Raw genomic sequence first — 13355 nt, 5'->3', positions numbered from 1 at the left:
ATCTTGAAACTTCCACACTTGAGACTTATAATGAAAGAAATATGCAAATATAAGCACTAGCTGCTAGTCATACTTTTATAATAGCTAGTGTCTGCTAACTTTCACTCGGCACCCCTCCCCTCCCCGCAGAGATCTGTCCTAGGTTACGTAATCGTTGCATTGCTGCACAACTGGTGACTATGGTCGCCGAACCACTTCGAAACAAAAGCCTGCTGGGTACTTACACATTTTCGATAGTAACGTAAGAGCTAGCCGTTATTTACATAGTTGTTACTTAATTTTGAGGATAGGTACGATGTTCCAAATACAAACTATGACGTGAAACTTCTTAATCGTAATAAAAAGTAAATTGAAAAGCCCGTATCATATGTTGACCAGTGTAACATCAAAGGATCCTCGGAAAAGTGTAAGGAAGCCGAGTTTTTCTGTCGCGAGAATCCCAGCGCATTAAAATCTAATCTGCATGGACTTTTCATAATCCATACACAAAAACACTAACAATCCCGCACACACAGCGAGCAGTGTCGCGTGGGTGCGCGTGTGTGCGTGAGGTGCGCAGGAGCAAACTTACATAACAGCCAGCGAGAGTGCATTCACTCTGCGCGCGGCGGGGCGGCGGGGGGAGGCGCGAGAGAAATGCATCGGTGCAGCGCACGCGCAACGTGATATAATACGTGACGGATTATGTCCGAGATTTGCGAGATCTAATCATACGAGCTGATTATAATTTAGATGTTTGTTTTAACTGCGGAATGTTCTTGCGAGATGTATCACGCGATTTTATACGAGTTATAATATTGTCTATTTAATAGGTTTTGTGCAGTCAATAGTTTTGTTTATGTAATTGCTGTAAAAAGTTTCATTCATGTCCCCGGAGAACTTTTAAACGTACACAGATAAAATATACCTACCTAGCCTATGCCACACGGGGGTAATGTGGCTTTCCAATTGCAGAATATTTTTTTCAAATAAATTCTTTTAAAGCCTTATAACAAACACACAACAATAAATTCCGCTTCATAACATTTGTATAGATAATTGGATTGAGTTTTAATTTACAGTCACCGTCATTTCCGCACTAGGTTAAATGGAAAACGTGCTGTATATTAGACACTTCCGGCAGTCGGTTGAAGCCTATTGAGGCTAGATTTCTGCCTAGTGAAGCTTATAAGCCTAGCCATATGGTTCGCGAAAGTCTAGACTCTAGTCTCTTCCTGATCTGCCAACGTTCTCGATGTTTTTACGACATTTTTTGCGACAAAATTAACTTGAGATGAAGTTACAAGTTGGGTTTTCCCAAGTAAAAGCAGATGAGATGAGTAAAACGCATTCCTTCGGACCGAGTCGCCGGTGAACCTAACACGCACGTTATGTCATCGTTAGTTTTAATTATAGAGATTTTTTAACTAAATCTGTCATGCAAGTTGTTATTTTTTGTGTCACATTATAATTTATATGCATGATCCTATGATCCTAATTATCCCATTTTCTATCTATAGTCAGCCTTTTTCTATCTATGGTTGGGCTGGTTTCCAGTTGCAGTTTAGACATAGTTACACTGAGCGAATACCTATCTGACCTCCTCAACCCAGTTTCTCGGGTCATCCTATACCTCGACTGGTCAATGACTACCAAAAACGTCGACATAACAGCTGGGACCCAAAAATGTACGTGCCTTGCGAAACACGGACAACCTCGTGATATCAAGATGGTCACCCATCCACAGGCTGACCACTCCAAGGGTTATCCTTAAGATCGACTTATCCGATTGGCTTTTACTTAGCAACCGTATTTATTTTAATTGTTTAGTTAACTTAGCAACTAAGCTCCATAAATAAACAAATTAAATTCAGAGATAACATAGTGCAAGAAATGCAATCAAAACAAACCATTTGACTTTCAATTAAAGTGATTGTAGTCGTTATATATTCAGCTTTGTTTTGTAAACGAAATATGAGTTTACTCAGACATAGGATAGATAAGCAAGACTTAGGCCCATAGGGAGAATCAAAATTCTTACCAATTTTTTTAATGCAAAAAGAGAAATTTTGTTTCACTCCAAAACGCCTGAACAGATTCAAATGAAAGTATTCAGGTTACAAAATTCGTAACTGGGGTTGGAAAAATTGCGAAAATGTGTTTATTGTGATTCCTCTTAATTGTAACTAAATATTTTCCGGAAGATTAACCTTCTACAACTCCAACATCGAAAAACAGGCTCATTTAAACCTATCCAAAGCCAATATTAACACCAGAACACCTTAACAAATGATGGCTCCGAGATACTGGCGACAACTTAACGTGAGATATTATTCAAGGATATCAATTGCATCTCGCGCACGCGCTGCTCAAAATTCAGAGTAGTGTCAGCGCGCCTGAAATAACGCATAATGCTGTATAAATTAGGCAAATTAAGTGCACTGTAAGGAAATAACCTATATAGCGTCCTGTTTGGAAAACCGAATAACTGCTCTATCGCAACTTTACAAACTTCAAAATCTATATTGGAGATCGGAATCAAATAATCGACAATTCTACAAATTGTAGGCAGTTACCTGTTTTATGTATCTTTGGGCCTAGAAGTCTTAAATGGGAATATAAAGCCATAAACCCAATTTTGTAACTGCGGGACGTGCGTATCATCTATTCACGTGGATTTGTAACGTTCTATAAGAAAACTATCACTGAAAATTTCACATAAATATAATTTAATAGAAATTCAAACAATACGAAAGCCAATCAATATATTTTTTTTTGTTTTACACAAGTGTATTCGTTATAGTGTCTACGGTCTCACGGCAGGTACAGTATTAATCCAAATGTTGGATAAACGTAATCTACTATCCTCAGAATGACTGAAATCATCTCGTGGTAAAAATAGTATCATAATTGAGTGCCTGTATTAATAGTTAGTAATAAATATGTTGAAATTTTCTATTAATAAAATACGTAATGCTTATTCTCTTATTTACTCAAATTGAAAAAAAATACAAGTGTTCCTTTTAAATGCTTTGCAACTTGAAATTCATCGCGCGTCGCTCTGACTCAACCGTAGAAAATATATTATTGTAGTGCACCGTAATTACGCACGATTGTGACTTTATAATCATCATTTATATTCAAAACATAATTAATATAATATTCCATTAAATTATGAAAATTAACGCAATTAATTTCAAAATAGTAATCAATAAGGTTTATTGAGGCATACATTTGTGACGTAAATCGTAAAGGCAGACATTAAACATATTACCCTTGGATAACACCATTTTCATATAACTGAGGTAACACCTGAAAAAGCGAAACCTCAAAAAGTTTTACAACAAAAGTTCGCTAACAATACTGAACATAAAATACTTCACTTATACTGAAATTCAGTTTGTCATTTATGTGACGTTTTAGCTGAAATATGATCTACGAGGCAGTTTAGTGAGGGGGCAGCTGGATGTGTGAGGATTAGGCCGAACAGCAGCCAGCTCGCAGTTTTCCATAAGAAAGCCGCGCCGAGGCCGGCCACCGGCCGCGTTTGACGCTTCCGCGATATACAGCGTGTTGTTTTTAAGTTTTGCGTTTTTGTTTTGTTCTAGAAAATTCGAGTTTTGTGGTCTAAGATATTCTTTAGTATTTTAATTTTTTGTACGATAATAAATATTATTTCAGGATTTTTTTTTCTGTCTTCTTATTCAGGCTACCAAAATAAAAAAATAAAAATGACTAGAAGGACTGTGGCGACAAAAAACTATGAACAAAACTATAACAAAAACGGTGCACCTAACTTAATTATGTATTCCAACATATTCACAATTTCATATCACGAAGTCAAACATTTTAAACGAATTCGTTAATAAAATATTTTTCCCACAAACTGAAAAGCTTCCTAAGCTCTCACCCCCGCATCAGCCTGTAGGTCGGAAAGCGCAGGCGCATCGCTTGCGTGTGTGCGTGCGTCGGTGCACACACTCTAAACACACCAACACACGCTTACTTTCACTTGGCGAACTATTCCTAAGGCGCGCTCACTATGGCGATAAGTCTATGGCCAAACATTATTGCAAATAGAATTTATGTGCAAAATAAAATATAATAGAATAAGTATTACCTTTTTTGCTAATATACTTGCTATTATTATTATCACAAATTTAATAGTTTTATTTATTTTCAACATATACCATTTGACAATTGATAATTTTTCACAATAAGGCTGTTTATTTATTACCCTTTGTGTGCTGACAATGAAAAGTGCAGCCTTTACGACTGCGCCATTTAACAGGTTACAACTATTAAAAATCTTAGATAACAGCTTAGGCAATGCATTACAGTTTGATCTATTAGCAATTTGATAGACTTGATATATTTCAGTTGTGTCTTTAAAATACATAGTAAAGTTTCTAATTTGTACGCCGCCGTTGAAAACGACCACACACTGTTTTTCATCAAAACTAAAACGGAATTTTCCACACACATCAGAATTTAACAAAATACCTAACAATAATTTATAATGAAGTTACGATAAAAAGCAACCATTAAAGTAAATTAATGGCATCCTTAATAAAACTTATTACTTTTAATTGATCGCAAGTAAGAATTTACATTTACGAGATTACAATAATAATAAAATGGTGTCGTGGAAACGGGCGAAAGTTTCCAAATTATCTCGGTTTTCGATAGATGTTATCTGAGTGTACAGTTACTGAGAAAAACGACTGAAACTTTATCAAACGAACCAATTCTTTAGAAATGATACTATCTTGAAATTTTGGTAACTCTGTTAAATAACCTCTTTTATTTAAGTTTTAATTAAAATATCAAAGGAAACTAGGTAGATATTTGTCGAGTCTAAAATTATTCTAACTAATAACTTTCAATACAGTTCTTTTCATTAATAATTAACACCTTAAATGTAACTTTATTACATCAATTATGTTTTTTTTACGATTAAGAGAAAACCAACTTGCTACTTTCGTTAACTTAGCGGCTTTCGAAATTTGTCGCCACATTGAGTTCCACTGCATTGTATGTTTGCAAAATTAATTTGATTATCTTCTAGTCTAGTGTATAACGTAGGTAATGTATATCATAGAATTTTCAAATTATAACCCAATGCTATCAGCTTTAGAGGACGGCTAGGTCTCTTTTCTTCACAATCAAACATATTACCAATATTTTTAAGGTTTTATTTTTCAGAATTTGGATGAAAACCAGGAAAAATTCTAATAATTCGTTTAAGGTTCCTAAAGGACTTTGGTAAAATTACCCCAATTTAAAATCAGTAAGTAGGTATCTGATTTTGGTAATAAGTAGTGTAATGTCACAGTTACAATATTGATAGAAAGAATTTTCGTACACAAAGATATGGAAGGGTGTATCATCATTATGCATACACTCATCATAGCAGTTTAAAAATGCCCTCCTGTAGGTAAAGTAATAACGTACATTCGTCCTTGTTCTACATTTAACGACCATTGTCTGAAACTACAAAAGGTAGACGACTTAGCTATAAAAATTCTCTGCTGGTACAATTTTTTATTAAACATTGCAATATTTGCACATATGGCGTTGTTTTAACAGACTAGACAGCTTATTGGAAACTCGCAAATAACTGCAGTTTCACATGTTTTTATAAACGACATAAATTGTATTTAAAAATAACGGTAAAATAATTCCAAAATATTAAGTATTATGAATGACATAATTTTGTATTGAGATTTTTCATTCTAAAGATTTTGTATTAGACAGTTCTTCTTCTTCTTAATAATACATATGAAGTGATGAAGAGTGGGCGTTTTTGTAATTCTGACTTTCCTCGAAAAGTGCTGTTTTTCAACTTTGAACAAACGCTTTTTGGTTTTGATTTTATAAATCCTTGCAGATTCATCTTTCCTCGGGGAGACAGTAGAGGCTTAGGAATATTCTGATGAAAGCAAAACATGACAGCTTAATCCCGAACGCATAGGGAGACTGTCAAAATGTAAACCTGGTTTAGCATACCGCTATTGCGTCGCGAATAAAATAATCATGTAACTTTAAATACGCATATTGTTTACATCAAACCTGTGCAATTTTGTTTGTTTACGTTACGTTTTTACGAATTCTAGTAACAGACATAAATAAAACACGTACAACATAATTATAATCGAAACTATCAAATACTTTACTGATGAGGTTGAAATACGGGAGATTCGAGCCCTAAATGTCACAGAAACTGCAATCAGCCGTCGCACCACCACGTGGTGAGTGACGCAACTGGGCTGATAACCTCGAAGCATCCCAGGATATCTGTGACGTCACCCCCCCCCATAGTTCACGGGCGGTCGTATAAAAATGTCAGCTAAAAGTCCTAGATAAGCCACCAATGTGCACTAGACCTGCTACACTATTAGAAGTGTGTGTTTGTGTGCGTGCGCAAGATTGCAGCTTGCGCCTGTGTGCGTCTAATGCATCGCTTAGATTATATCATATAGAGTGGTTTATCTCCGTTGCTATAATATTATACATTCTGCTTTTATGTATACTTGTGTTGTAAAGCGTTTGAAGTGTTTGGAGTAATCCACTTTCGATGTTTGGTTGTTTTATTGAGTTTCTTTTTGTAGCAGAAGGTACTGAATACTTATTTCTCCGTGAATTTTTAACTGTAGAAAATATTAAAAGATTTGTTATTAATTGTCAACAATTGTTGCATCACTCTTCTAAGTTATCGCTCCAGTTACTCAAATATGATTTTCAAATGTCGATGTTTGCAAAAAGAGGGGGTTAAGGTTCTAAGGACAGTACAAAAAAAATTGTGGAACTAGAAAATGTGAAAATCTCTTCCGCATTTTCCACTTTCGGGCACTAGAACTAAGCACATATTTCCTTACAATGTGACTATGGTTCAATAAATCAAAGTAGCGCCGGGGGGGTGTGCTCGCTCCATATGCTGAGTGCGTGCGGCGCTGCGGGGCGGGAGGGGGGGAGGGGGTTGCGTTCAGCACAATGCGCCGCCGCAAAGACGTTCGTTGCTCCCGCGCAGGTCATCGACTCTTTCACCGGCGCTGGCGCACGCGACCCGCCACTTTCGCGTCGCGATAACATTGCTAGACGGACTTTGTCGATTTGGAACGAGACGGCTACTCGTAACTTCTTGCCATTAGACCGAGATGGCACGATGGCTAAATGACCGTAGTCCACTAGAAAAATGTGTTTAATTAACGAAAGCATTGCGTGCGACCGACGCTAATACTAACAGCTTTTTATCGTGGTCTGGATTGCCTAATCACAATCATAATTATAAGGGCAGGAAACATAAGTATCTTAAAGTGCAAGTGTCAGTCACTTCAAAGATATATTGGATTACGTATAAGAAACGTATTAATAGAAAAACATCTTATAATAGCACCTTACACTAAGCAGGAAGAAAGTTTAAAATATCGCTCGTTATTTATGTTTGTATATTTATAAATGTCCTTAAAGTAACTCAGTCGGTTTATTTATAATCCGCCTTGTCAGGAAAACTCCAAAAAGGGATATTCATGCGCCTGATTCACAAACCCAAGCACATACGAAAAGAACACACACATGCATACATTATGTGCATGTATGTATAGGTTCTTTGTTCAAAAATAAAAAGTCAAAACGTTTTTACTTAAACTGCAATTTTGTCTTGAGTAAGTGCTGTGTTGAGAGCAAAATGTTGAACCCGGGGCAATGGACAATCATTGCCATTTTCTTGGCGGACTTAATATTATACCAATACATACTGTGCACCAGGCAGTACCTAATTAGTTTTGATATTTTATGTTTAGGCCACCATGATACAGTAAAATAAAGTTACAGTTTATTATGACTCATCCAGGAGGTTTAAATTCAGTTGGCTTCTCCAACAAACAAAAGTAGCCTTTAATTTGGACCCACTATCGTATTTTTAACCAAATCAGTTTTATATTTAAATTTTAAAAATATCCAAAGAATGATCTGACAAATAGCGCCACAGATTCGTTCAATCTATTTGGACTAAACGCAAGCCGTCTGCAGTCTCTGCTTACCCACAAAATGCAACAGTACAATGTATGAATTGGAACGGCCATGCCTTTCACCGGCCGTCATCAAGGAAAGTGACAGTGGACTGTGACGCGACGACCACGACACGACCGTACCGTATTACTAAAACCGTCACGTGTAAATGAGACGACTACGACTAATGTACCTAAAAGTAACTATGATCAACCTCATACATAGCTAAGATGTATTTCTACAAACCTAATTGCTAGTAGTACTACGACTATGCGTTATAAGCACATTTGAAAGAACAGAAAGGGCAGGGCAATTGAAGAATAAAGATTTAGCATACTTCATCCTACCTACTACCCACTGGGACACCCTTTAAAGGGAATCAATATTAGAAAGGGCTCTAGACAATTGCTTCAAGCTTCAAGATCCGATTTTTAAGCAGGCAATCCCTCTCATTCAATGTCTACGCTACAAAAGCAATAATTTTACTCAAACGACGAATACCGTTTAAACTTTAATAGACAAATAAACATAAATCGAATATTTATGTCTTCATAATACACAATACGACAATCGTCGATTGAGCTGTAAACTCTACAAACAAGTTCCCAGTAAAAGTTTATAAAGCTTTTAAATCCAATATAAAGTCATCGGCCATTTTTTATTAGAAATTGAGCAGTAATGCCATTCAATTACTTTTTATCATCGCTACTGTTTCCTTGAAACCTCAAAAACTTTAACAAAAGAGTCTCATTGTGACATTGGATCACGTCGAAAAAAGTGAATCTCAAAAAAAGTTCTCATAATAAAGTTTTGATTTTTTTTCAGCGCACGATTCAGGTCACAACTACTTAGGTTTTAGCCGCGATGTGAACAAGGTGAAAATTTCACTCGTGGAGAACCTAATTGTTTGTTTCCCTCAATGCCGTATAACTACTAAAATGTAAGACAATGGCGCAACACCTTCCATGTTAATTACTGCAGGCGGGTATTAGTTTTAACAATCGCATTGAAATGAGTATAAGTTATCCTAGCATAACCTTCTGAGTTTCATAAACAATTGTTTTTATCTAACCATCGAGGTCTGAAATGGAATGACCATAGACGATGCAAAAGCGGTGATACGCACGCCAACTTCAGAAAAAAACATAAACCACCTGTAAAAAATAATTTATTAGTTTCAACTTTCTCTGTTAATTTATCAGTGGAAAGATTTCATACGGTTAATTTAAATGAATTTGCATCGTATTTGATGATACCTCGATAGTTACCTCGTGTGGTAAAAAAAGAAGCATTAACTGGAAGGTGCGAAATGTTTCTAGTATGTAGGTACCCAGTTTCAGTAGTTAAAATCTAGTGTAGCTACACAATAGTTTAGCTTCAAGTGAACACACATCAACTTATTTTTCAAAACAATTTAGAAGGCTAACTTAGTGTAATATGACTAAAAATGACGCAATTTATATTTAAATAAACCTTTAGTGCTAACTACTTAAAAAGTAGCAGCCAAGCCGAGGTAGTTGAATCATGGATTGGCCGAATTTTAAAAATAGTATAAGTACGTTCCGTTCCGCCGAAGGCATCAGGCAAAGGTTCGTTTCGTTCGCTGCGCCCGCGCTACGTGTCGACCTCCCTTGGCGGCCACAACGTAATGCTTTTATGTATGTATTTATTTAATTTATTCTCCAACGTGTGTGTGCGTGTGACTACGTACTCACTCGTATATTTTTAAGTATGACCGTTTTTAATAAATATACTCTACCATAGACTTCTTATTTTTTTATGACGCATGCCCATATCTGGACATATAAGGAGGTACGGTTATAATTTTGACCATTAAGACGCTTAAAAAAACTACACCCAACATGCAAATCTTCGATCCCTGTGTGCGGAGTAATTGTTTACGTTAAAATACCTAATTACAGAAGTACAATAAGAAGGTCACGATTTGTTTCATTGTTTTATACAACCTATACATAGTTAAATACCAAATAGATAACGAATAGCATTGGTTTGTTCTGTGTGAAAAAGAGCTTCTACAAGGCCGACTCTCGGATGCACTGTGACTGCTGCTGATTACCAACTGTTAATTCCCTGTATTTTATTGTATTTATTATGTCATTTTGCAGTGTTAACTGACGAAAATTTAAAGTGCAAAGGCTATCGTCATGTGAAGGTTGCGCTTGCCACAAACTCAATAATGATCCATAACATAACTGTGTAATTTGTGTGACCGCAAAAAATTCGCACGTATTGTTGCAGGTTACACTGATTTATAAAAAATACAATTATCTTCATTATGTATGGCTACTACAAGTCTTGCCCATTAAGATCATAAATTATAAAAGCTCTAACTAATTTAACATTAAGAAACGAAGGTCGACACACATCAATATTTATTTTTATTGGGTAACTAGTACGTGGGCTGCACGTAATACGCCAATGGCGCAGTTTTCGCGACCCAAAAAAAACAAACTTCAAAGCTGACAGCGCGCGAAAATGCAAACTAATGCAAAAGATGGCGGCGATGAGCAGGCCAGGCAATGTTGCGCAAATGTGCGAGTGTAAAGAGTTTTGCTCGGCGTATTATTTATTGATTGTTGAAAAACAATGGCGGGCGCTTGCTGGCAGTGAGTCAGTAGGTCAAGGGTGCGCTGGCCTAGTTACGCAGTGCCGCGCGCCGAAATTCGCGGGCTTACCAGTTGCTAACCTCACTCGGCAGGGAGGGGCTAGTGCCTAACGCGCTTACTATTCGCTATCTTTTTGTGCATTTCATAATCGGATGCTGATGCTATACTAAATTTAGTTTAAGGAGGATAAGCAACGATTTGGCCTTCTTTACATAAATAACTTTGTTACTTTAACTGTAGTTATTATTATTGAAATTAACGACTTTTAAATGTCTGTTTTAAAGCATTTATGTTTGCTGCTGTTCAAGTTTTAGCGCGGTTAAATTAATTCTTAATATTTTTCTCTATATATTATCTGACACTTAGGTACAAAGAAGATAGATTAACTACCAGTTTTCTAGATAAACAACAACTTAATAAACTTTCAAGTGTCATCAGAAACATATTACCTTCTCAATTTACTATGTTTAGATCGGATTACTTCCTACAACATAAGTTTATCAATAACAATCTGCTATCTAGACAAGACAGATTTAATGACTGTCATCATTACAGACGACTCTTTCGACCTTCATGTAAGTCAGTGGCGTAGCGTGGGGGGGGCAGGGGGGGCAAATTCTCCGGGCGGCAGCTTTTAGGGGGCGGCAAAATTTACCCAATTAAAAAAAATAGTTCGCAACTAGTAGGTATCTGCGCCGCTACATAAAACTGTTTAACAATAACAAAACAATAAACAAGAAAGTTTAAACTTTTTAAACTTAAAATTAATTATTGGTACGTAAAACACACGTGACATTACATTTTACGTAATTTTGGTTTTGAGTCTTAAATAAAAAATAATTAAAATTTCGCGCTCGCTTCGCTCGCGTATTCAGAGACTGTATGCGCTAAATTTAGCATTTGTCAACAAACAAAACGTTAAATACGTTTGGGCTAAATTTTACGTAATATTTGGTTTAAGTCCGATAAAAATTTCGCGCTCGCTTCGCTCGCGTATTCAAAAACGATACGCCCTTGTTTTTGCATCTGTCAACAAACAAAAACTTAAGTACGTTTGGGCTAAATTTTACGTATTCTTTGTTTTAAGTCCGATAAAAATTTCGAGCTCGCTTCGCTCGCGTATTCAAAAACGGTATGCCCTTATTTTTGCATATGTCAACAAACAAAAAGTTAAGTAGGTACGTTTGGGCTAAATTTTACGAAATATTTGGTTTAAGTCCGATAAAAATTTCGCGCTCGCTTCGCTCGCGCATTTGGTTGCAAAGGAAATGTCTTTTTTTGAAGTCGGTTAAAAATGACAAACGGCCAGTACAGTGGCGTAGCGTGGGGGGGGCAGGGGGGGCACATTCCCCGGGCGGCAGCTTTTAGGGGGCGGCAAAATTTACCCAATTAAAAAAAAATTGTTCGCAACTAGTATCTGCGCTACATAAAACTGTCTAACAATAACAAAACATTAAACAAGTTGAAACTTTTTAAACTTAAAATTAATTATTGTTAAAATTTGGTACTTAAAACACACGTGACGTAAAATGTAGTTTACGTTATTTTGGTTTTGAGTCTTCAATAAAAAATAATTAAAATTTCGAGCTCGCTTCGCTCGCGTATTCAGAAACTGTATGCGCTTGATTTTGCATTTGTCAACAAACAGAAAGTTAAGTACGTTTGGGCTAAAATTTACGTAATATTTGGTTTAAGTCCCATAAAAATTTCGCGCTCGTTTCGCTCCCGTATACAAAAACGATATGCCCTTGTTTTTGCATCTATCAACAAACAAAAAGTTAAGTACGTTTGGGCTAAATTTTACGTAATTTTTGTTTCAAATCCGATAAAAATTTCGCGCTCGCTTCGCTCGCGTATTCAGATACGATATGCCCTTATTTTTGCATCTGTCGACAAACAAAACATTTAAGTAGTATGTTTGGGGCTAAATTTTACGTAATTTTTGTTTTAAGTCCGATAAAAATTTCGCGCTCGCTTCGCTCGCGTATTCAAAAACGATATGCCCTTATTTTTACATCTGTCAACAAGCAAAAAGTTAAGTACGTTTGGGCTAAACTTTACGTAATTTTTGGTTTAAATCCGATAAAAATTTCCCGCTCGCTTCGCTCGCGTATTTGGAATTTTAATACCTTCCAGAAATCAAGTAACAAAGATATAAAAGAAAAGTCTACTTGAGAACCTCCCCCTTCTGCCGGGGCTGCGGGTTGTTCGAAAGAGTTACCATAAAACATAAAAGGCCTTCGACAGAACACGACGGTTTTTAATCAGTAAGAGTCTGACACTCCCTCGCCGCTGCTAACCCACAGCGGGAAGGGTCATTTGATGATTTTTAACGTCGATACAAAAAAAAAACCTTTTTTTGAAGTCGGTTAAAAATGACAAACGGCCAGTAACACTTGTTAAAAAAATACACGTGAAGGGGCGGCAAAATCGACAACTGCCCCGGGCGGCAAATACCCACGCTACGCCACTGATGTAAGTTGCAGCAAAATGTGTATGTAAGTACACATTTTATATTATGTATTTGGTCACAACACTAGTAAGGTGAGGCTGGTCCGTGGGCCGAGTCTCATTCCATAAATCCAAGTTTAAGGCCGTCTAGCAGTTGGAGCAAGTCAAGTGCTTGAATGGCAGTCACCCATCACCCACATCAATAGGTCTGACAACATACCACCCGCGGCTACTCGCTGGGTCGAACTAGTCTTGCCTAAATTAGAGCAGTCACTATTGTTAACCAAT

At 36.6% G+C, this 13355-nt stretch overlaps 1 protein-coding gene across 1 annotated transcript in view; it reads left to right on the top strand.

The window, feature by feature from the left end:
* LOC110374670 (ADP-ribosylation factor-like protein 16) overlaps positions 1 to 13355 on the top strand; it is a 44764-nt gene that overhangs the window by 30167 nt on the left and 1242 nt on the right. The window lies entirely within an intron of this gene.

This window comes from Helicoverpa armigera, chromosome 5 (assembly GCF_030705265.1).
Source record: "Helicoverpa armigera isolate CAAS_96S chromosome 5, ASM3070526v1, whole genome shotgun sequence".
Lineage (NCBI taxonomy): Eukaryota > Metazoa > Arthropoda > Insecta > Lepidoptera > Noctuidae > Helicoverpa > Helicoverpa armigera.
Note: the sequence above shows the minus strand (reverse complement) of the source record. Positions and strands in the feature narration are given on the sequence as shown.